We start from the raw sequence: 23,466 nt of genomic DNA on the forward strand, positions 1-23,466 counted from the left end.
AAATGTTCAGATTCCAACCGAAGATTGATTTCAAAGCTTAAAAGAGCGCGAAAAGATTTAAAAAAGAGAAAATTGAATAGGGACCGTAAAAAATGTGAATAAATCGATGAATATTGAGTGTAAGAATGTTGGATTCTCTCTCTTTCCCGAGACCACAGTTTCTCTTCATCTGTCAGTTTCTGATTTCGTGCTTTCTCTGTAACTGACAACTAACCCAAAATAAATTAAAGCAAAATAATGCGTTGCTGTAAATGTGAATTAAGGAGAACGTGCTGGATAAACTCAGCATGTCCGGGGGCATCTTTGTAAACGTTTTGAATCTGCAGAACGTGGATTTAGATCCGAAACTGTCTTCAAATATTTTTACAATTTGCAGTCCAGTCGGGTTTAATCTGGCTGCTGTTTAAAACGCTCTCAGTCGCCGACAGAATGTCAAATATACGGCCAAGTGAAAATTTTATAATTTGTTTCCATATTGTATACTGCTTCCTCAGTGTTAAAAGTGGAGCGATCAATTTGGAGCTCGTGTCAGTATTGAAATGGAGTTTTCCCACACCACTGGTGTGCTCTCAATAAACTGATCGATTATTGAGTAAACCTGAACATAAATGGAAAGGGAGGTTTTTCGGAACCTGAACACAAATTGAAAGGGAGGTTTTGGAGTTCTGTTGTCTCTCCAAATCTAACGACAGGGACTGAATATGACCAAGTCAGAAACCAAAGACACACAGCGTCACCGAGCAGTCACGAAATGATGGGACTTTATTATCAAGGCACGAAGGATGTTATGTTCCAGTGAAACGCTATTTGAACGGATTTGGCTATTCTTAAACTGATAATTGAAAATATGATAGTTTGGCTGATTTGCAGAAATTGTGGGTGGCTCTTAAAAGAGCCGTTGGGTTTTGATGAGTTTGAGAACAGTTTTACTTGGAGCTGGTGTACTTGGTCACCGCCTTTGTCCCTTCCGACACGGCGTGCTTGGCCAGTTCCCCGGGCAGCAGCAGGCGCACGGCGGTCTGGATCTCCCGGGAGCTGATGGTGCTGCGCTTGTTGTAATGGGCCAGGCGGGAAGCCTCACCCGCGATGCGCTCGAAAATATCGTTGACGAACGAGTTCATGATGCTCATGGCCTTGGAGGAGATGCCGGTGTCGGGGTGAACCTGCTTCATCACTTTGTAGATGTAGATGGAGTAACTCTCCTTCCTGGCTCGTCTCCTCTTCTTGTTGCCCTTCTTCTGGGTTTTCTTAGCGCCCTTCTTGGGAGCTGGAGCTTTCTTGTCCTCAGCCATGGTCAGAGCAAACTGCAGACACACAATAACTGAGAATTGCCACACAACTGTTCTTTTCTCGACTAACTCAGTGAACTATGTTAATGAAGGATGGGTGAGAGACCAAGTCACCATTGGTGAATTTAGAATGCTCAGACATTTATGAGCATCTGATTGGTTGTTTCAGGTACCCAATTAGAGCAACTGCTCAAACTTCTGTGGCCTGTCAGATTCCCCTAATTGACACATTGCTCTGACTCTGAGCCTCCCTCTGCCGGCAGCAGCACATTCTCTCTGCTGGTAATAACACGTCACTCTCCAGGGACTGTCCCGGGTGCCGGGTATATCGCGCATGCGTGCCCACTCAGCCCGATCAGGCAGTGCGCAGGCGCGGTACACAGCGGGCCGGACCGCCTCCTCCTGACGTCACCGGGCTGTCCTCTGTGAAGCAACAGCAGGTTGAAGCGGCGCCAGAGAGCAGATCCTCCATTTTGTAGCTGGCAGCTGTGAAGAATTGAAAATGGACGGTTTTGTAATAAGGAAGAGAGGGTCAGAGACACAAACAGGCCCGGATCACACATCTAAATCTGTGGGAGAGAGTCGCTGAGGAGAGTCCACAGCAACACAAAGCAGAGCTGGGGTGAGCTCCACGGCCTCTGCTCAACAACCCATTAAGAAGAAGCTGGAAACAGGAACACAGCAGAATAAAGGTGATATTTGAAGGTATGTCTTTATAAATTGTGCCAATGCAAATCAGGATCCCCTCTGGCTGATTTGTTTGCTGATGAAACGTGGAAGCTCTCTATGTCTTACCTTGCAGACATCTTTTCAATTCTAAACACACTGAACCGCAAATTGTCAGGGAAGGAGGATGATTGCTTTTGGCGCTGTGAAGAATTTGATGCTTTCCAAAAGTCATTGAACGTTAGGCAACTGCGAGTAGAAAGCCAAACCTACTACATGTTCCCCACACTGCAATGACATCTCGAAGAAAACGGTTAGGAAGGGAACTGTCGATAGACTGGCTGCGCTGATCAACAGTTTATATAGCTATTTTCCAGAGGAGAAGTTTCAGATTTTGAGAGAGAATTAGTTGGTGAAAACTCCCTTTGAGTTCGAGACCCCAGACTCAATTTACTGATTTATAGCTGACTGCAAATGTACAAACTGAGCTTCTGCACCTTACCTGTGACAGCACATTAAAAATACGGCACAACTCCATGAGGTTTTCAGAGTTCCAGCGTAGCGTCTCCGAGGAGTACCCAGTACGGAGTAAAACAAGCATTCTTTTGCTATTACACATCACAAGGATCTACATGTTCAGGGTTGGATTTTTCATCCTCAAAAGGATTAAGACAGCACACAGGAACCAGCTGAACTCTGCACCTGATACACGCACTGCCCTCGCCTCTAAACCTGATTGGAGTGAGATCATAAGGACCAAGCAAGTTCACCTGCTGGATTAAAGGTAAGAGAACATAGTGGGTCGCGGAGGTCAGCTGGTGTGGGTCCCAAAGGCTGGCCAGCATGGGTCCCAAAGGATGGCCGGTTGGTTAAAATGATCGCAGGTAAAAACAGTTTAAAAGTACTGCTTTGTAAAATTCTGCTGATTCAGTTCATCCACTTTTCCTTCATTTACCAGGACTAACTGATGTTTATTAATCCCGCCCTTCATCCGGAGGTAGAATGCCTGAGGTGGGACCACATGGGGCCTGGTGCTGTTTCCCCTCCCGGGGTGAAGACCCTGCCTTTGGTCCTCCCGCCCCTCTGCCTGAGGTGGGAGTGGGACCGCTTGAGGCTGCTGTTAAGAAAAGGACTTTGTTTCAGGCCCCCACAGTGCTGAAGAGCGCCGTCCGCCCACCATTTCCACCCCCTGTGGCGGGTATGGGGCAGCTTGGGATATTGATTTCGGCCCCTCCAGGGCTGAAGAACACTGACCCGCTTACAGTGACTATCTGCTGTTGCCCTGCAGCTCCTTCCCTTGTGGCACCTGCTGTTGTTGTGCCACGTCCTTCCCCATGTACCCTGATCTCAGTTACAAGGCCATGCCGTACCAGGGCCAGTAACCCAGGGGCATCCTGCACTCTGCCGGGGGCACGGTGGACAAGTCACTATGCGGGGAAGACAGCCTCCTCGCCCTTCCGCCTCCTAACGCAGCAACTTGGGGTCAAATGTTATGCCCACCCAACCATGGCCATCAAGGCGTGCACTCGTGCGATGGCCGAGGTCATCAGCCCTTTGGCCATCGTAGCCGCTTCTAGGATGTACGGTAAGGCCGTGCTTTTCCTGCGGGCCGAGCAGGCGGTCTACCGTGTCCTGGAAAGGGGGCTCACAGTGGGTGGGACACACGTGGCGGTGGACCCACTGGAGGCCACCGCCGAATGTGTCGTTCCTTCAAACGTCCCGCTCTACCTCCCCACCGAGCTCCTCCTCCCCCATCTCAACTTCCTGGGGGATGTCAGGTCCGGGGTGGCGCCGCTGACACTTGGCCTGCGGGACACTTCCCTCTGTCATGAATACTCCTTCTGGCGTCAGGGTTTTGTCTGCCTGACCCGGGAGGAGGTCATGGAGGGAGGATTTGTGGCTCCCCACCAAGGGAAGGACCATAAAGTGATCTGGTCTGCGGATGGCATGCGCTGCCATGCCTGAAGTGGGCTGGGGCATATTCGCCGGAACTGCCCCACCCTAACGGCCACTGCCAACAACATCTCCAGGCCGGCCATGGCTGGCACTGCCCCCCTCTCCTCCACCACCTCTGTCTGCCCAGCAGCCGGCCCCTGACAACACCTCGGCTGTTGGCAGCCTAAAAAGGCCAAACGGAAGACGGCGCGATGGTCGGACCGGGCCCACCCACATCTTGGCCCCATCACGAGTACTGACCCCGTGCCCGTCCCAACCAACACAGAGGCTGCAGCCTCACCTCGCGATGCTGCCACCACCTCACAACAACATGAGGGGTCTGGAGAGACCAACACACGGGCTCCGGAGGGCGGTGGGGACCCTGTGTACAGTCCCGAGCTGGATGCTGTTCCGGCCCCACCACAGTCCCAGGGGCTCGGCGATGCGGAGGGGGCGGGGGGGCTGTTGCAGAGGGTGGGGGGGGATGCTGCCGAGGGCCCTCCAGCAGTGGTGGCCCTGCAGCAACATCAGCTAGCCGAGGCCGGGCCCTCGGAGAGACCCGGAAAGACCCCCGGGAACAGCTCCGGGATGGATTCTGGGCTCCTTCGCATCGTCTGCTTGGGCCTTGTGAGCGGGGAGCCTTCCTCCCCGTCGCCCGCCCACGACCCGAAGGTATAGGGGCTCTGGTGGCTGCCGCCGGCCCCCAGCGGTGAACAAAAGGTAATTGGGGAGTAATGCAAGCATTGGGGGGGGGGGGGGGGGGGGGTCTCGTGGTGGATCTCGCTACTCCCTCCCCAGGCGAGCGGGTTTGAGTATCTCCTGTGTTTATTTCCATCACCCTGATACCCAGCCCCGTTAAAAAGAAGGCCAAAGCAGCCGCCGAGGCGACCGAGCTGCCGTCGTCCCCCGAGCAGGGAGGCCTGGGGGCGGGCGCAGACGAGACCCCCCCCAATGCTTGCATTACTCCCCAATTACCTTTTGTTCACCGCTGGGGGCCGGCGGCAGCCACCAGAGCCCCTATATCTTCGGGTCGTGGGCGGGCGACGGGGAGGAAGGCTCCTTGCTCACAAGGCCCAAGCAGACGATGCGAAGGAGCCCAGAATCCATCCCGGAGCTGTTCCCGGGGGTCTTTCCGGGTCTCTCCGAGGGCCCGGCATCGGCGGCGGGGTCGGTGACGCCACGGACTCTGAATCGAGGGTGGGGAGCCTGCGAGGAACCCGCCTGAGGGTGATCCTGGGGGTGGGATCGACTCGGACCAGGGGGAGCAGCTGTTCTGTTCCTCACGGGCCTCCTGAGGGAGTGAAGGGGGCAACAACCCTCTACTCCCTCTGAGCAGAGTTATGGGTGATTGGTGAAGGACACACGCTACAACTGACTTGGAGGTAACCATAGCCAGACTCAACATCCACGGCAGCAGGGACGCGCATCACCGTTTCCAGTGCTTCTCTGTCCTCCGGGACGCAAAGTATGGGGTGTGCTTCCTGCAAGAAACCCACGCCATTCCGAGGGACAAAGCTAAGTGGACCCTGGAGTGGCAAGGGGGAGTCTTCATGAGTCACTTGGCCCCACGTTCGGGCGGGGTGGCTATCTTGATGATTTCCCATTTTCAGCCAGAGAGCTGGAGGGTCAAGGAGCCAGTGCCAGGCCGTCTGTTGCATTTAACGGTCCTCGACGGGGACGTGGTGCGTCACTTTGTGAATGTATACGCTCCCTGGCCGGGCCGCAGCAAACAACTTTCTTTGACAAAGTGTCCACTCTTCTTGGCACCATCCCTGTGGGCGAGTGCATCATCCTTGGAGGGGATTTCAATTGCACCCTCCAGGACAAGGACCGTGGTAGCGTCCAGTGCAGCACGCAGGCGGTGATGAAGTAAAGGGAACTGGTCAGGTCCTTCGACTTGGTTGGCGCCTGGAGAACTCTCCATCCTGAATCTCAGGTGGACACATTTGTGGGCCCTCTGTTGGGAGTGTCCAGAATCGACCGTCTTTACATTTCTAGGACGTACTTGCCCAGCGTTCAGACGGCCTGTGGAGCAGGTGTGGTGCTCGGATGAACACCTGGTGTGGGCGGGGCTCAACCAGCTCCTCGCTCAGGCACGGTCCGCGTACTGGCACTTTAACAACCTGCTGCTGGAGGACAAGAGGTTCCTGGAATCGCTTCGCCATTTCTGGGCCGGCTGGAGAAAGAAGCAGGGTGGCTTCCCCTCCTTGAGGCTATGGTGGGACTTGGGCAAGACTCATATCCACACCTTCTGTCAGGGGTACACGAAGAGGTCGATGCCAGGGCGGAAATCCACGATCGCCAAATTGGCTGAAGAAGTCTTCCATCTGGAGTCACGTCTCGCTCAGTCGGATGAGGACCCGGGCCTAGGGCTGCTGTACAGGGAGAAGACGGGCGTGCTGCGGGACCTGCAACTTGTCGGGTCCCACGGCGTGTATGTGAGGTCACGGATCCGTCTCCTGACAGACATGGACCGTGGCTCCCCCTTCTACTCGCTGGAAAGAGGATGCAGGGCCAGTCGGCCGACGACGGTCCCTCTTCTCGGATCCGGAGGGGGTCAGGACCCTAATCAGGGACTTTTGTTCTGACCTCTTTACTGCAGATCCGTGCAGCGAGGACGCTTGCAGAGTTCTGTGGGAAGATGCTGCAGGTCGGCCCGGAGAGCGTCGGGGTCTCGACCAAACCGTCAATCATCAAGACCGGCGCCCTCGACAGCAAGACCCCAGGGCTGGACGGGCTGACCATGGAGTTCTTCAGTGCATGCTGGGACGTCCTGGGGAGCGACTACGCGGGGGTCCTGGGGAATGTATCGTGACCGGGGAGATGCCCCTTTCGTGGCGCAGGGCCGTTATTGCCCTGCTGCCCAAGAAAGGGGATTTCCGCCGACTCAAAACAGGCGAGCGGTCTCCCTCCTCAGCACGGACTACAAAATAATTGCCACGGTCATGTCTTTGCACCTTGCCCCTGTGCTGGACCACATGATCCACCCCGACAGTCCTACACCGTCCCGGACCGCACCATTTACCATGATCCACCCTGACAGTCCCACACAGTCCCGGACCGCACCATTTACCATGATCCACCCTGACAGTCCCACACCGTCCCGGACCGCACCATTTACCATGATCCACCCTGATAGTCCCACACCGTCCCGGACCGCACCATTTACCATGATCCACCCTGACAGTCCCACATCGTCCCGGAGCGCACCATTTACCATGATCCACCCTGACAGTCCCACACCGTCCCGGACCGCACCATTTACTATGATCCACCCTGACAGCCCCACACCGCACCATTTACCATGATCCACCCTGACAGTCCAACATCGTCCCGGACCGCACCATGTACCATGATCCACCCTGACAGTCCTACACCGTCCCGGACCGCACCATTTACCATGATCCACCCTGACAGTCCCACACCGTCCCGGAGCGCACCATTTACCATGATCCACCCTGACAGTCCAACATCGTCCCGGACCGCACCATGTACCATGATCCACCCTGACAGTCCTACACCGTCCCGGACCGCACCATTTACCATGATCCACCCTGACAGTCCCACACCGTCCCGGAGCGCACCATTTACCATGATCCACCCTGACAGTCCCACACCGTCCCGGAGCGCACCATTTACCATGATCCACCCTGACAGTCCCACACCGTCCCGGACCGCACCATTTACCATGATCCACCCTGACAGCCCCACACCGCACCATTTACCATGATCCACCCTGACAGTCCCACATCGTCCCGGACCGCACCATGTACCATGATCCACCCTGACAGTCCTACACCGTCCCGGACCGCACCATTTACCATGATCCACCCTGACAGTCCCACACCGTCCCGGACCGCACCATTTACCATGATCCACCCTGACAGTCCCACATCGTCCCGGACCGCACCATTTACCATGATCCACCCTGACAGTCCCACACCGTCCCGGACCGCACCATTTACCATGATCCACCCTGACAGCCCCACACCGCACCATTTACCATGATCCACCCTGACAGTCCCACATCGTCCCGGACCGCACCATTTACCATGATCCACCCTGACAGTCCTACACCGTCCCAGACCGCACCATTTACCATGATCCACCCTGACAGTCCCACACCGTCCTGGACCGCACCATTTACCATAATATCCATCCGGTCCGGGACATCCATCATTCCCAGACGACTGGGATGTTGAGCGCCTTCCGGTCTCTTGACCAGGAGAGGGCGTTCGACAGGGTGGGGCACGAGTATTTGCTCGGGACTCTGCGAGCCTTCTGGTTCAGGGCGCACTTTGTCGCCCGGATCCGATTACTGTACGCTGCCTTGGAGTGTCTGATTAAGGTTAACCTGTCCCTGATGGCGCCCCTTCGCTTTGGGAGAGGTGTGCGTCAGGGCTGCCCCTTGCCCGTTCAACTTTATTCTCTCTGCGTGGAGCCTTTCCTGCGCCTCCTGCAGAGGAGGTTGTCGGGGCTGGTTTTGCGTGAGTTGGGCATGACGGTGGTCGTTTTGGCTTACGCTGATGATGTGCTGCTCATGTTCATTTACCCCGGTGACCTGCGGAGGATGCGAGAGTGCCAGGCTGTGTACTCCGCCGCATCTTCTGCTGGGACCAACCGGGCTAAAATGTTCCGGACTCCTGGTCGGTCCATGGCAGATGGACCCCCTCCCAGAGGAGCTCAGGCCTTCAGCTGGCGCCGGTCCAACATCTACTTGGACCAACATCCTCGACTTGGGAGTCTATCTTTGCCCGGCAGAGGAAGCCTGGCCGGCGAACTGGCAGGAGTTGGCGACCAAGGTCACCGCTCGCCTGGGACGCTGGACAGGACTGCTCAGAGTGATGTCCTACAGGGGTCGAGTTCTCATCATAAACCAGCTGATAGCCTCCATGTTGTGGTACCGGCTGGTCACTTTGACCCCTCCCCCTGACTTTGTCACAGGCATCCAGAGAACTCTGATTCGGTTCTTCTGGGACAATGGATTGCACTGGGTCGCTGAGGAGGTCTGCAGTCTCCCGCTTGCGGAGGGCGGTCAGGCGCTGGTGTGCCTTCGCATCCAGATCACGACTTTACGCCTTCAGACTCTGCAGCGATACCTGGACGTTGAGCATCCTCCACGATGGTGTACCCGGGCGAAGTATTTCTTCCCCCAGGTGCACGGTCTGAACTACGATGTGCAGCTCCTGTTCGTTGACCAGCAAGGTCTTCAGAATTCTTTGTTGACGCTGCCTGTCTTGTACCAGGATCTTCTCAAAGTCAGGAACAGGCGACATATTTCTTCTGCCAGGTGCACGGCCTGAACTATGACGTTGACCAGCAAGGTCTTCAGAATTCTTTGTTGGCGCTGCCCGTCTTGTACCAGGACCATCTCAAAGTCTGGACCAAGTCCCCACATGCCACAGCTCTCCGCTGTCAGGAGTAGTGGCTCTCGTAAGGGAGCCGCTGCTCAGGAATCCGCACCTCAGCCAATATCCATTACGGTGGCTGGCGGAGCGGAGGGTTGTGGATGTCGGGGTGACCAGGATCGGGGACATGCAGGGTGGCAGAGGAGTGGACTGGATGACGCCCTACGAGCTCACCGAGCGCGGTGCTGTATCCATCCAGCACGCGGCCAAAGCCATCCGAGGCCTCAAAATGGTCGTGCTCGGCCCCTTGGACTCGAGACGGCGCAGTTGTGCGGTGGCATTCCGTCTGAGCGGACCCCTGCTCGGATGGAATGCCACGTTGGTCCCAGGACCCTGAACCCCTTCCGGGCGCCGGTACCCCACAACCCCAGTCGCTTCATGTAGACACCCCCCGTGCCTTTTCGTACCGCGCAGATGTGTTTCCTGTATGGCCTGCTGCTGCACACCTTCCACCTCCTTGCCCTCGCCCGCCATCCGGACATGGCTTGGCGTGCCTTGCTGCAGTCCGGCAGCGGAGGTCCCAACTGGAGTTCCCTCTACGGAGGCGTCTTCCCTATAAGACTTGGGGACCTGGGATGGAGGGTGCTGCACAAGGCAGTGTCGTGCAACCGTAGGTTAAATCACCACACGGCCTCCCCAGAGACCTGCCACTTTTGCGGCCTGGTGGAGTCTGTGGAGCATGTGTTTGTTATCTCTCTTAGGCTGCATTCCTTTTTTAGTTTTTTGACGATATTCTTGTTGAGGTTTTCTTTGCACTTAAGCCCCACGCTCCTGATCTATGGACATCTGGTGTGGGAAGGTGGGGAAGCGGGGAAGGCGGACGACCTCCTTGTGAACCTGCTCCTGGGCCTGGCCACACTTGCCATTAATAGGTCCAGGCAGCGGGCGACCGAGGGGGTCGTCCGGCCTGACTGTCTGCCCCTCCTCCGACAGCCTCGTTCGCGGCCGGGTGTCCCTGGAGTGGGAGCTTGTGGTGACCACGAGCACACTTGAGGCCTTCCGTGCTCGGTGGCTGCCGTAGGGGTTGGACTGCCCCATCCACCCTGATTTTCACACTTTAATTTAACGGGTTTTGTTCCGATTCCGTTTCCTTTCTGATTCCTTTTTGGGCTCTGCTCCAGTTGCTTTCTTTTTGGAGCACCCCCCGGTTTGCTTTTGTCCCTCAGTTAGTTTTTGTATTTTTACTTTCGTTGTCACGCCGTGCATCACTCCAGAATAGTCGGTGGATGCAGGGTTTTAATCCTGCTGCGTGGAGATAAATGCAGCAGGTCATCACTCACAAGGGAAAAAAACACAAGAAAAAAAAACAACACAAAAATATTATGACAGTTGTTAAACCCGAAAAAACCCCACACACACACTGCCCCAACACGGGCTCTATAGGAGGTTTTGCTCTATATGTGATGACAGTGAAATGGGGAATATTCCCCTTGATTCTCAATGCGCAATTGCTGCGGGGATCTGCGCACGCCCGGCGTAACCCCGCCCCCTGCCTGTCGTCACTGAAGGTGAGAGCGCATGTGCAGCCCCTCCAGCCCAGGAACAGCGTTCTCATTGCAGCAGCACATCCATTTGCGAGTGTGAGCAAAGAGGCTCAGAGATCATTACTGACTCGGGGGGAGTTCAGGGAGAATCGGGGGCTGTTTGCAAGAGGCGCAGTGGAGCACGATCTTGTTCCGGGACTTGGAGTGAGCGGGGGGAATGGAGAGCTCTTTCTGGGCCTGGCTTATTGTCTGATTCTGGGTTAGGATTTGGAGAGTATTTTCTTTACTTTACTGATTATCAGTTGAAAGAATAGATTGATCTATCATTGGCCTCATCTGATCCTGATTTACAAGAGATATGTTATCTTCCGCCCAGTTCAACAGATGAAGAGATGAGTTCCAAGATGATGATTCCTCAGCAACGTGAATGTGGCGACTTGGGGCTTTTCACAGTAACTTCATTTGAAGCCGACTTGTGACAAGAAGCGATTTTCATTTCATTTCACATGGTTAGGTGGGGTTACTGGGTAAGGGTGGAGGCGTGGAACGCTCTTTACAAAGATGGGCTCGATGAACCGAATGGCCTCCTTCTGAACTATAAATTCTGTGATTATCAGTTGAAAGAATAGACTGATCTATCATTGGCCTCATCTGACCCTGATTTACAAGAGATATGCTTTCTTCCCCCTAGTTCAACAGATGAAGAGATGAGTTCCAAGAACAAGATGATGATTCCTCAGCAAAATGTATGTGCTGCCGTCTCCTTCTAACTGACAGTAAGTACAATATTAATCCAACATTGCAGAGACACAGACACAACATCATCTCCACCGTCGCAGAGAACAGAAGCAGTCACACTCGCATAGACCTCAAGTCCCAGATGAACATATCCAATCCAACAGTGATACACGAGAGGGCAGGTGGGGTAATTTTCCACAATTCACCCCCCCCCCCCCCGCCATATCATGGAACGTTGGATCAACTTGTTGTGATAATAGCTTTTCGTAAAGTAATCAGTATAGAATTAATTTGGTACAGATTCAGCAATGTGTAAGTATCCATTTGCACTTTTTTGTAACTTTGTTGGATTAAAATGTATCAGAAGCACTTTAACCTCACAAGTTGTGAACCTTTGGTGCAAGTAAAAAGTCAGATAGTACAGCTGATTTAAAAATACAGAATTATTCGTAAGTTTCTACTGAGACAAGTCAGAAAACAAGATATTGGGGGAATGTCCAATTCACATAACAAGCATGTCTTTCGGGACTTGTGGGAGGAACCCGGAGCATCCGGAGGAAACCCACACAGACACAGGGAAAACGTGCAGACTCTGCACAGGCAGCAACCCAAGCGGGAATCAAACCTTGGAACCTGGCACTGTGAAGCAATCCCCTGATTTACACAATCCCCTGGTTTACATCCCCCTGCTTTATACACTCCCCGGCTTGAGACACTCCCCTGCTTCATACAGCCCCCTGCTTTATACACTCCCCTGCTTTATACACTCCCCTGCTTTATACACCCCCCTGCTTTATACACTCCCCTGCTTTAAACACCCCCTGCTTTATTCACCCCCTGCTTTATACACCACCCTGCTTTAGACATCCACCTGCTTTTCCACTCCCCGGCTTCATACACCCCCGTGCTTTACACCCCCCCCCTGCTTCACACACTCCCCTGCTTTATACACTCTCCTGATTCACACACACCCCTGCTTTATACATCCCCCTGCTTGATGCATCCCCCTGCTTGATGCACTCGCCCAGCTTGACACACTCGCCTGCTTGATACATCCCCCTGCTTGATACATCCCGCAGCTTTAGACACTCCCCCAGCTTTAGACACTCCCCCTGCTTTAGACACTCCCCCTGCTTTAGACACTCCTCCTGCTTTAGACACTCCCCTACTTTGTACATACCCCTGCTTTATGCGCTCCCCTGCTTTGTACATCCCCCTGCTTTATACGCTCCCCGGCTTTATACACCCCCCGGCTTCATACACCCCCCGTCTTCATACACCCCCCGGCTTCATACACCCCCCCGGCTTCATACACCCCCCCGGCTTCATACACCCCCCGGCTTCATACACCCCCCGGCTTCATACACCCCCCAGCTTCATACACCCCCCGGCTTCATACCCCCCCCGGCTTCATACCCCCCCCGGCTTCATACACCCCCCTGCTTCATATACCGCCCTGCTTCGTACACTCCCCTGCTTTGTACATCCCCCTGCTTTATACACCCCCCAGCTTTGTACATCCCCCTGCTTTGTACATCCCCCTGCTTTATGCACTCCCCTGCTTTATGCACTCCCCTGCTTTATGCACTCCCCTGCTTTATGCACTCCCCTGCTTTATGCACTCCCCTGCTTTATGCACTCCCCTGCTTTATGCATGCCCCTGCTTTATGCACTCCCCTGCTTTATGCACTCCCCGGCTTTATGCACCCCCCTGCTTTATCCACCCCCCTGCTTTATCCACTCCCCTGCTTCATACACCCCCCTGCTTCATACACCCCCCTGCTTCATACACCCCCCTGCTTCATACACCCCCCTGCTTCATATAACCCCCTGCTTCATATAACCCCCTGCTTCATACACCCCCCTGCTTCATACACCCCCCTGCTTCATACACCCCCCTGCTTCATACACCCCCCTGCTTCATACACCCCCCTGCTTCATACACCCCCCTGCTTCATACACCCCCCTGCTTTATAAACCCCCTACTTTATACACTCCCCTGCTTTGTACATCCCCCTGCTTTATGCACTCCCCTGCTTTATACACCCCCCTGCTTTATACACCCCCCTGCTTGATACACCCCCCTGCTTTGTACATCCCCCTGCTTTATTCCCCCCCGCTTTCTACACTCCCATGCTTTATACCGTCCCCAGCTTTATACAGTCCCCTACTTCATACACTCCCCAGCTTTAGACAGTTCCCAGCTTTATACAGTCCCCTGCTTTATGCACTCCCCTGCTTTATGCACTCCCCTGCTTTATACACCCCCCTGCTTTATACACCCCCCTGCTTTATACACCCCCCTGCTTTATACACCCCCCTGCTTTATACACCCCCCTGTTTTATACACCACCTGCTTTATACACCCCCCTGCTTGATACACTCCCCTGCTTGATACACTCCCCTGCTTGATGCACCCCCCAGCTTGATACACCCCCCAGCTTGATACACCCCCCTGCTTTATACACGCCCCTGCTTTATACACCCCCCTGCTTTATACACCCCCCTGCTTTATACACCCCCCTGCTTTATACACCCCCCTGCTTTATACACCCCCCTGCTTTATACAACCCCCTGCTTTGTACACCCCCCTGCTTCATACACACCCTTGCTTCATACATGCCCCCTCCACACACACCCCACCCCACCCCCCCACACACACCCCACCCCACCCCCCCACACCCCCCCACAACCCCCCCCAACCACACACCCCCACCCCCTCCACCCCCCCTCCATACTCCCCCCTCCACACACATCCCCCCCTCCAACCGCCCCACACACCCCCCCACACACACACACCCCTCCACCCCCCCCCACACCCCCCTCCACACACCCCCCTCCACCCCACCCTCCACACACTCCCCCTCCACACCCCTCCCCCTCCACACCCCCCCCCTTCACCCCCCCCTCCCACAGTCCCCCCCCCTCCCACCCCCCCCCCCCCCTCCACAACCCATCCCTCCACACACCCCCCCGCTTGGTATATCCCCCTGCTCTATACATCCCCCTGCTCGATGCACTCCCCTGCTTTATACACTCCCCTGCTTTACGCACTCCACTGCTTTACGCACTCCCCTGCTTTACGCACTCCCCTGCTTTACGCACTCCCCTGCTTTACGCACTCCCCTGCTTTACGCACTCCCCTGCTTTACGCACTCCCCTGCTTTACGCACTCCCCTGCTTTACGCACTCCCCTGTATTCCGCACTCCCCTGCTTTACGCACTCCCCTGCTTTACGCACTCCCCTGCATTCCGCGCTCCCCTGCTTTACGCGCTCCCCTGCTTCACGCGCTCCCCTGCTTTATGCGCTCCACTGCTTTACGCGCTCCCCGGCTTTACGCGCTCCCCTGCTTCACGCGCTCCCCTGCTTTATGCGCTCCACTGCTTTACGCGCTCCCCGGCTTTACGCGCTCCCCGGCTTTACGCGCTCCCCGGCTTTACGCGCTCCCCGGCTTTACGCGCTCCCCGGCTTTACGCACTCCCCGGCTTTACGCACTCCCCGGCTTTACGCACTCCCCGGCTTTACGCACTCCCCGGCTTTACGCACTCCCCGGCTTTACGCACTCCCCGGCTTTACGCACTCCCCTGCTTCATACATCCTCTGCTTTAGCGTATAAAGGGTGTATTTGCTGGGCTGGTTTAGCACACTGGGCTAAATCGCTGGTTTTTAAAGCAGACCAAGGCAGGCCAGCAGCACGGTTCGAAACCCGTACCAGCCTCCCCGAACAGGCGCCGGAATGTGGCGACTAGGGGCTTTTCACAGTAACTGCACTTGAAGCCTACTTGTGACAAGCGATTTTCATTTCATTTATGCACTCCCCTGCTTGAACCACTTCCAATCGTTTAGAAGCTCCACTGGTTTCCACACTTTCTTGTTGCGCACATCCCTCTGTTTTCACACTTTCAAAAAACAAAAAAAATTGCCGTTCGTTTTCATTTATTGTCCAGAAACAAAGGCTTCTTCTTCGCTGTCTCTAATAACAGACTGTCGCCATCTGGCTCAGCAAACAATCCTCCCTATTCCCCCCCCCCCACCCAGCTCGCCTCCCACTGACCCCCCCCCCGCCCAGCTCCCCTCTCCCTGACCCCCCCACCCAGCTCCCCTCTCCCTGACCCCCCCCGCCCAGCTCCCCTCTCCCTGACCCCCCCCCCACCCAGCTCCCCTCTCCCTGACCCCCTCCCACCCAGCTCCCCTCTCCCTGAACCCCCCCACCCAGCTCCCCTCTCCCTGACCCCCCCCACCTTGCTCCCCTCTCCCTGACCCCCCCGCCCAGCTCCCCTCTCCCTAACCCCCCCCGCCCAGCTACCCTCTCCCTGACCCCCCCCGCCCAGCTCCCCTCTCCCTGACCCCCCCACCCAGCTCCCCTCTCCCTGACCCCCCCCACCCAGCTCCCCTCTCCCTGACCCCCCATGCCCAGCTCCCCCCCCCCCAGCTCCCCTCTCCCTGACCCCCCCACCCCCCCCATCCAGCTCCCCTCTCCCTAACCCCCCCGCCCAACTCCCCTCTCCCTGACCCCCCCCCCCGTCCAGCTCCCCTCTCCCTAACCCCCCCCCCCCGCCCAACTCCCCTCTCCCTGACCCTCCCCCCCCTGCGCAGCTCCCCTCTCCCTGACCCCCCCCCCACCCAGCTCCCCTCTCCCTGACCCCCCCCCCCCGCCCAGCTCCCCTTCCCCCGCCCAACTCCCCTCTCCCTGACCCCCGCCCCCCCCCCCCTGTCCAGCTCCCCTCTCCCTAACCTCCCCCCGCCCAACTCCCCTCTCCCTGATCCCCCCCCCCCCCGGCCCAGCTCCCCTCTCCCCGCCCAGCTCCCCTCTCCCTGACCCCCCTCCCCCGTCCAGCTCCCCCCCCCGCCCAGCTCCCCTCTCCCTGACCCACCTCCCCCGTCCAGCTCCCCCCCGCCCAGCTCCCCTCCCCCGCCCAGCTCCCCTCTCCCGCCCCCCCCGCCCAACTCCCCTCCCCCCCCCCCAGCTCCCCTCTCCCTGACCCCCCCCGCCCAGCTCCCCTCTCCCTGACCCCCCCCGCCCAGCTCCCCTCTCCCTGACCCCCCCCCCCCGCCCAGCTCCCCTCTCCCTAACCCCCCCCCGCGCCCAGCTCCCCTCTCCCTGACACCCCCCGCCCAGCTCCCCTCTCCCTGACAACCCCCCCCGCCCAGCTCCCCTCTCCCTGACCCCCCCGCCCAGCTCCCCTCTCCCTGACACCCCCAGCCCAGCTCCCCTCCCCCTCCCCCCCCCCGCCCAGCTCCCCTCCCCCCTCCCCCCCCCCGCCCAGCTCCCCTCTCCCTGACACCTCCCCCCCCCCCCGCCCAGCTCCCCTCTCCCTGACCCCCCCCGCCCAGCTCCCCTCTCCCTGACCCCCCCGCCCAGTTCCCCTCTCCCTGACACCCCGCCCCGATGGTCTCCTTTTTTTTAATAATTGATTTAAAATACAGTTTTGTCCAGGTTGTGGATACAGGTATATACCTGACAAAACAAAACACAGGCTCCAGGAAATATACCCAGACAGGAGGGGTCTTTCCTCCCCTCTCTTCTTTCCTTTTCACTAATCATCTAACTGGGCAATTGTTCGTTTCCCCTTCCCAGTTTTCTTTGCGTTCTCTCACCGTGCTGTGGTTGCTCCTCCTGTCGTCTTCCCCTGTGCTCTGCACACCCCCCCCCCCTCGCCCGTTTTAGTTTCCTTCTCTTCCCCCTTCTGGCTACCCCTTTTTGTCCCGTTTCTCCCCTTCACTGCTGCCCCCATTCTTTCTTGCTGGCTGGCTTTTGTTACATCACCTTCCCCCCCCACCCCTCCCTCGGTTTCCTCTTTCTGTCTCGTCCTGGCTATTTCTCCCGGGCTACTCGCTATTTATTCATGTGTTGGCCACAAACCGGTCTCGGAGCAGTCGGGTGAATGGCTCCCATGTTTTGTGGAAGCGCTCTTCCGACCAAGGATGGTGAATTTGATATTCTCCATTTGGAGAAATTCCGATCGGCCGGGAAGCCAGTCTGCAGTTTTAGGTGGTGCTGCTGATCGCCAGCCGAGCAAAATTCTACGGCAGCCGATCAGGGAGGTAAAGGCATCCGCCCTCCTCCCCATGACGAGATCTGGCTGGTCTGATACCCCAGAGACTGCCACTTTCGGGCATGTCTTCACTCTCATCCCTAACACTTTGGACATTGCCTCGAAGAAGGCTGTCCAGTACCCACCAAGTCTGGGGCAAGACCAGAACATGTGGGCGTGGTTGGCCAGGCCTCCTTGGCAGGGGTCACACCTATCCTGCACCTCTGGGAAGAACCTGATCATTCGGGTTCTGGTCAAGTGGGCTCTGTGTACCACTTTTAGCTGCGTTAGGTTGAGCCTCGGAGGGAGAGTTGACCCTGTGCAGTGCGTCGTTCCAGAATCCCCACCCTATTTCGAACCCCAAGTCGTCTTCCCATTTCCTCCTTGTCGTGTCCAGTTCGGTGTCGGTCCTCTCTAGCAGTTGTTCGTACATGTCACTACAGTTCCCTCTGCCTAGGATGTCTGCGCCCAGTAGCTCTTCCAATAGTGTCTGTCATGGTGGTCGTGGTTATGTCCTTGTCTCCTTCCTCGAGGAAGTTTTGTCGCTGCAGGTATCTGAGTTTGTTGCCTTTAGCTGGTTGGAATCTCTGCGTCAGTTCTTCCAGTGTTGTGACCCTACCGTCAGTGTATCGGTCCCTGACTGTCAATGTCCCCCACATCCTGTCTCCACCTTTTGAAGGTGGCGTCGGTGAGTGCTGGTGTGAACCTGTGGTTATTGCAGATGGGGGCTTTGTCGGATATTTTGGTGAGTCCGAATTGCTGCCGTAGTTGGTTCCACGTCTGGAGGTGGCTATCACCACTGGGCTGCTGGAGTGTTTCTTGGGAGAGCCGCCTTGGTGAGGGCCCGGGGGGAGGTCCCCTTGAGGGGGTCTCCTCTGCGTGCATCCACTCGGCTTCTGCCCCCTTTGTCCATCCCATCTCTCTTGGATTGGATTGGATTTGTTTATTGTCACGTGTACCGAGGTACAGTGAAAAGTATTTTTCTGCGAGCAGCTCAACAGATCATTAAGTACATGAGAAGAAAAGGGAATAAAAGAAAATACATAATTGGGCAACACAACATATACAATGTAACTACATAAGCACTGGCATCTTATGAAGGATACAGGGTGTAGTGTTAATGAGGTCAGTCCATAAGAGGGTCGTTTAGGAGTCTGGTGACAGTGGGGAAGAAGCTGTTTTTGAGTCTGTTTGTGCGTGTTCTCAGACTTCTGTATCTCCTGCCCGATGGAAGAAGTTGGAAGAATGAGTAAGCCGGGTGGGAGGGATCTTTGATTATACTGCCCGCTTTCCCCAGGCAGCGGGAGGTTTAGATGGAGTCAATGGATGGGAGGCAGGTTCATGTGATGGACTGGGCGGTGTTCACGACTCTCTGAAGTTTCTTGCGGTCCTAGGCCGAGCAGTTGCCATACCAGGCTGTGATGCAGCCTGATAGGATGCTTTCTATGGTGCATCTGTAAAAGTTGGTAAGAGTCAATGTGGACATGCCGAATTTCCTTAGTTTCCTGAGGAAGTATAGGGGCTGTTGTGCTTTCTTGGTGGTAGTGTCGACGTGGGTGGACCAGGACAGATTTCTGCAGATGTGCACCCCTAGGAATTTGAAACTGCTAACCATCTCCACCTCGGCCCCGTTGATGCTGACAGGGGTGTGTACAGTACTTTGCTTCCTGAAGTCAATTACCAGCTCTTTAGTTTTGCTGGCATTGAGGGAGAGTTTGTTGTCGCTACACCACTCCACTATGTTCTCTATCTCCCTCCTGTATTCGGACTCACCGTTATTCGAGATCCGGCCCACTATGGTCGTGTCATCAGCAAACTTGTAGATGGAGTTGGAACCAAGTTTTACCACGCAGTCGTGTGTTTACAGGGAGTAGAGTAGGGTGCTAAGTACGCAGCCTTGTGGGGCACCGGTGTTGAGGACTATTGTGGAGGAGGTGTTGTTGTTCATTCTTACTGATTGTGGTCTGTTGGTAAGAAAATAGAGTATCCAGTTGCAGAGTGGGGAGCCAAGTCCTAGGTTTTGGAGCTTTGATATGAGCTTGGCTGGGATTATGGTGTTGAAGGCGGAGCTGTAGTCAATAAATAGGAGTCTAATGTAGGAGTCCTTGTTTTTGAGATGCTCTAGGGATGAGTGTAGGGCCAGGGAAATGGTGTCTGATGTGGACCGGTTGCAGCGGTATGCGAATTGCAGTGGATCAAGGCGTTCTGGGAGTCTGGAGGTGATGCACTTCATGATCAACCTCTCGAAGCACTTCATTACGACTGAAGTCAGGGCCACTGGTCGGTAGTCATTGAGGCACGTTGCCTGGTTCTTCTTTGGTACCGGTATGATGGTGGTCTTCTTGAAGCAGGTGGGGACCTCGGAATGGAGTGGGGACAGGTTAAAGATGTCCGTGAATACCTGTCAGCTGCTCCATGCAGGCTCTGAGTGCACGACCAGGGATCCCGTCTGGGCCCGTCACCTTCCGAGGGTTCACTTTCAGGAAGGCCAATCTGACTTCGGAAGCTGTGATGGTGGGTATGGGTGAATTATGGGCTGCTGGGGCACTCGCCAGCGGATTGTTGGTTACCTGCTCGAACCGAGCATGGAATGCATTAAGTTCATCGGGGAGGGGTGCGCTGCTGCCAGAGATACTGTTCGGCTTCGCTTTGTAGCCCGTTATATTGTTTAGTCCTTGCCACAGCCGCCGAGAGTCTGTCTGACTCTAGCTTGGTTTGATCTTCTCTCTTGGCATTCCGGATGGCTTTGCGGAGCTCGTACCTGGATTTCTTGTATAGGTCAGGGTCGTCTACCTTGAACGCCTCAGATCTGTCCTTCAGTAGGGAGTCAGTCTCGCGATTGAGCCATGGTTTCCGGCTGGGGAACGCACGTACTGCTTTCTTTGGCATGCAGTCGTCCACACATTTGCTGATGAAGTCTGTGACGGTGGTGGCACACTCATTTAAGTTGGGCACTGAGTTCTTAAATAAGGACCAGTCCACTGTCTCTAAGAGCTCTTCTGTCTCCTCGGACCAGCACTGCACAACCTTCTTAGCTGGATTCTCCCGCTTGAGTTTCTGCTTGTATGCCGGGAGAAGGAGCACCGTCCTATGGTCTGATTTCCCAAAGTGCGGTCGGGGGATGGAACGGTAGGCACCCTTGATTTTTGAGTAGCAGTGGTCAAGAGTGTTGTCGCCTCTGGTGGGACAGGAGATGTGCTGGTGAAATTTTGGCAGTACACTCTTGAGGTTGGCCTTGTTGAAGTCTCCAGCCATGATGAACAAGGCCTCCGGGTGTTCTGTTTCGTAGTTGTTTATTACTGTGTATAGTTCGTCCATCGCCTTCCTCACTACTGCCTGGGGTGGGATGTAGACCGCTGTGATAATGGCTGAAGTGAACTCACGTGGAAGATAATATGGGCGGCACTTCACGGTCAGGTATTCCAGGTCTGGGAGCAGTGGGTCGCCAGAGTCGTCACATCCAAGCACCAGGAGGAATTGATGAGGAGGCAAACCCCTCCACCCTTCGCTTTGCCTGATGATGCCGTGCGGTCCACCCGGTGAATTGAGAAGCCTTCAGGTTGTATGGCACAGTCCGGTGAGGCGGGGGTGAGCCATGTCTCTGTGAAACAGAGCAAACAGCAGTCTCTTACTTCCCTCTGAGAGGTAAGTCTGGTGTTAAGTTCATCCAGCTTGTTTTCGATCGCTTGGACGTTTGCCAGGAGTATGCTGGGGAGAGGGGTCTTGAAACCACGTTGCTTCAGTCTAACCTGCAGACCGCCGCGTTTCCCTCGCTTCCTCGGTTGGCGGCTGCTGCTGGATGATCCTGGGATCCGATGGCAGATGTCAGTTCTTGTGGAAGGTAGGTGGTCGTGTCTGGCGGGGTCCAGGGTGCTGGCGGGGACAAGGGCGCTGTTTACGTAACTGGGGTCGCGTCTGGCAGGGTCCCGGGCACTGGTTGAGGTAGAGGGGTTGCAAGGGGGGCACGTTTGCGATCCGGATGGGTCCCGGCCTTCTGCGGGCACGGGAATACCTTGCAGCACTTTTGGGTCCTCGCACGGGGTCTCCGCCGTTTCGGGAGTCCTGGGTCGTGGGCAGGGGTTTCCTGAGGCAGGTTGGGCTGGGTCCCATGGTCTGTTCCATCCCTGGGTGCTGCTGCGGTAGGATTTTGAAGTGGGCCCGTTCGGGCCTCCACGTGGATTTTTCTTTCTTCCATCACCTGGTAGGTCGGGTTGTTGGGCGGGCCTCTCAGGGTCGGGTCGCTGGGCGGGTCTCTGGGGGTCGCGTTGGGCCGGGTCTTGCCGTCGGGGGTCGGGAGCTCCGGGGACTGGGCAAGGCGATCCGGGGGCTGGCGTCGGTAGTTAGGCCGGGTTTGGAGCTCCGAGGTCCGGGTCGGCTCCAAATCGAGGTCGGGGCTTCACTTCCGGTTTGGGCCCGATCTTCTTCCAGGTCGCGGAGGTCAGGTCGGGTCGGGTCAAAAGGTCTCCAAGGGCTTCGGAGGATGTTCAAGCCTGCAAGAGAAGATAAAAGAGAGAGGTTAGCAATAATGTTAGTTTTAGAATTAATTTTTAAAAGATTAGAACGAGTATAAGTTAAGTAAAAAGTGGATCTGTTTGGGAGAGCTCGCAGAGAGTTGCCTCGCTACGGCGCCATCTTGGTAAAAGATGCCGCTGTCGCTGCCCAGTGTTAGAATTGAAGATTTGGGAGGGCTAGCACTCCCCTGGATTTTGGTTTCTGTTGGACCTTCTTTGTGATCCTAGCATTCTTTTCCCCCTATACAAACGCCATGATTAACTTGTCCAGTGAGTTAAAAAAGGCCTTGGGGATATAGATTGGGATCAATCTGAATAGGAAGAGGTACCTGGGCAGTACGTTCATTTTGATTGTCTGTACTCTCCCCAACAGGGAGAGTGGGAGTGTGTTCCATCTCTGCAGGTCCTTTTTGACTTCCTCTGCCAGACTGGTCATGTTCCATTTGTGGATCCCCATCCAGTGATGAGCGATTAGGATCCCCAGGTAGTGGAATTTGTGTTGGGATTGTTTAAACGGCAGTCCCACCAGTGCTGCCCCTCCCTCTTGCGGGTTCACCGGGAAAATCTCACATTTGCTCATATTGTGTTTAATCGGCCGAGACGGCACCAATCTCTTTCAGGAGCGCAATGATTCCTTTCATGCTGCTTTGTGGGACCGAGATGTAGAGGAGCAGGCCATCTGCAAAGAGTGAGACTCTATGCTCTCTGCCTCCTCTTCGGATCCCTCTCCAGTTCTTTGCTGTTCTGTGAGCGATCGCTAATTATTCGATCGCTGGAACGAACAGCAGCTGTAACAGCGGGCATCCCTGCCTGGTGCCCTTGTGGAGCTGGAAGTACTGGGAGCTGGTGTTGCTTCGCCATACGCTCGCCATTGGAGCGTTGTACAGGAGCTCCACCCAGGAGGTGAACCCTGATCCGAGCCCGAACTGCTCCAGCACCTCTATAACGTACTTCCACTTGACTCTGTCGAAGGCCTTTTCTGCATCCAGGGAAACGATCACCTCAGGTGCTCTGACCCCAGATGGGATCATGATCACGTTCAGCAGGTGCCTGATGTTCGATGTTAGCTGTCTACCTCTGACAAAGCCCGTTTGATCCTCTGCGACCACCTCTGGTACGCAGTCTTCCACTCTTTTGGCTAGGATCTTGGCCAATATTTTGGAGTCTACTTTTCGTAGCAAAATGGGTCTGTATGAAACGTATTCAGTCGGGTCTTTCTTAGGTATTAGCGAGATTGAGGCTTGTGCTAGTATAGGTGGCAGTCTGCCCCTTGCCAGCGAGTCTGTGAACATCTTCCTCCGGTGTGGGGCCAGTGCTGTCACAAATGTTTCGTAGAAGTCCGCCCGGAACCTGCCTGCATGGAGCTTATACTCTCCATGATCTCTCCCAGTTCTAGCCG

At 55.7% G+C, this 23,466-nt stretch overlaps 1 protein-coding gene across 1 annotated transcript in view; it reads left to right on the forward strand.

Annotated features, from left to right (window-relative positions):
* The first annotated feature begins 1,722 nt into the window (after positions 1 to 1,722).
* Positions 1,723 to 23,466, forward strand: part of LOC140399823 (histone H2B-like) — a 62,645-nt gene continuing 40,901 nt past the window's right edge. Inside the window, exons 1-2 of the mRNA XM_072489273.1 lie at positions 1,723 to 2,739; positions 11,474 to 11,558. The gene's annotated coding sequence lies outside the window, so the exon portion shown is untranslated. The remainder of the gene's footprint in view (positions 2,740 to 11,473; positions 11,559 to 23,466) is intronic.

This window comes from Scyliorhinus torazame, chromosome 24 (assembly GCF_047496885.1).
Source record: "Scyliorhinus torazame isolate Kashiwa2021f chromosome 24, sScyTor2.1, whole genome shotgun sequence".
Classification (NCBI taxonomy): domain Eukaryota; kingdom Metazoa; phylum Chordata; class Chondrichthyes; order Carcharhiniformes; family Scyliorhinidae; genus Scyliorhinus; species Scyliorhinus torazame.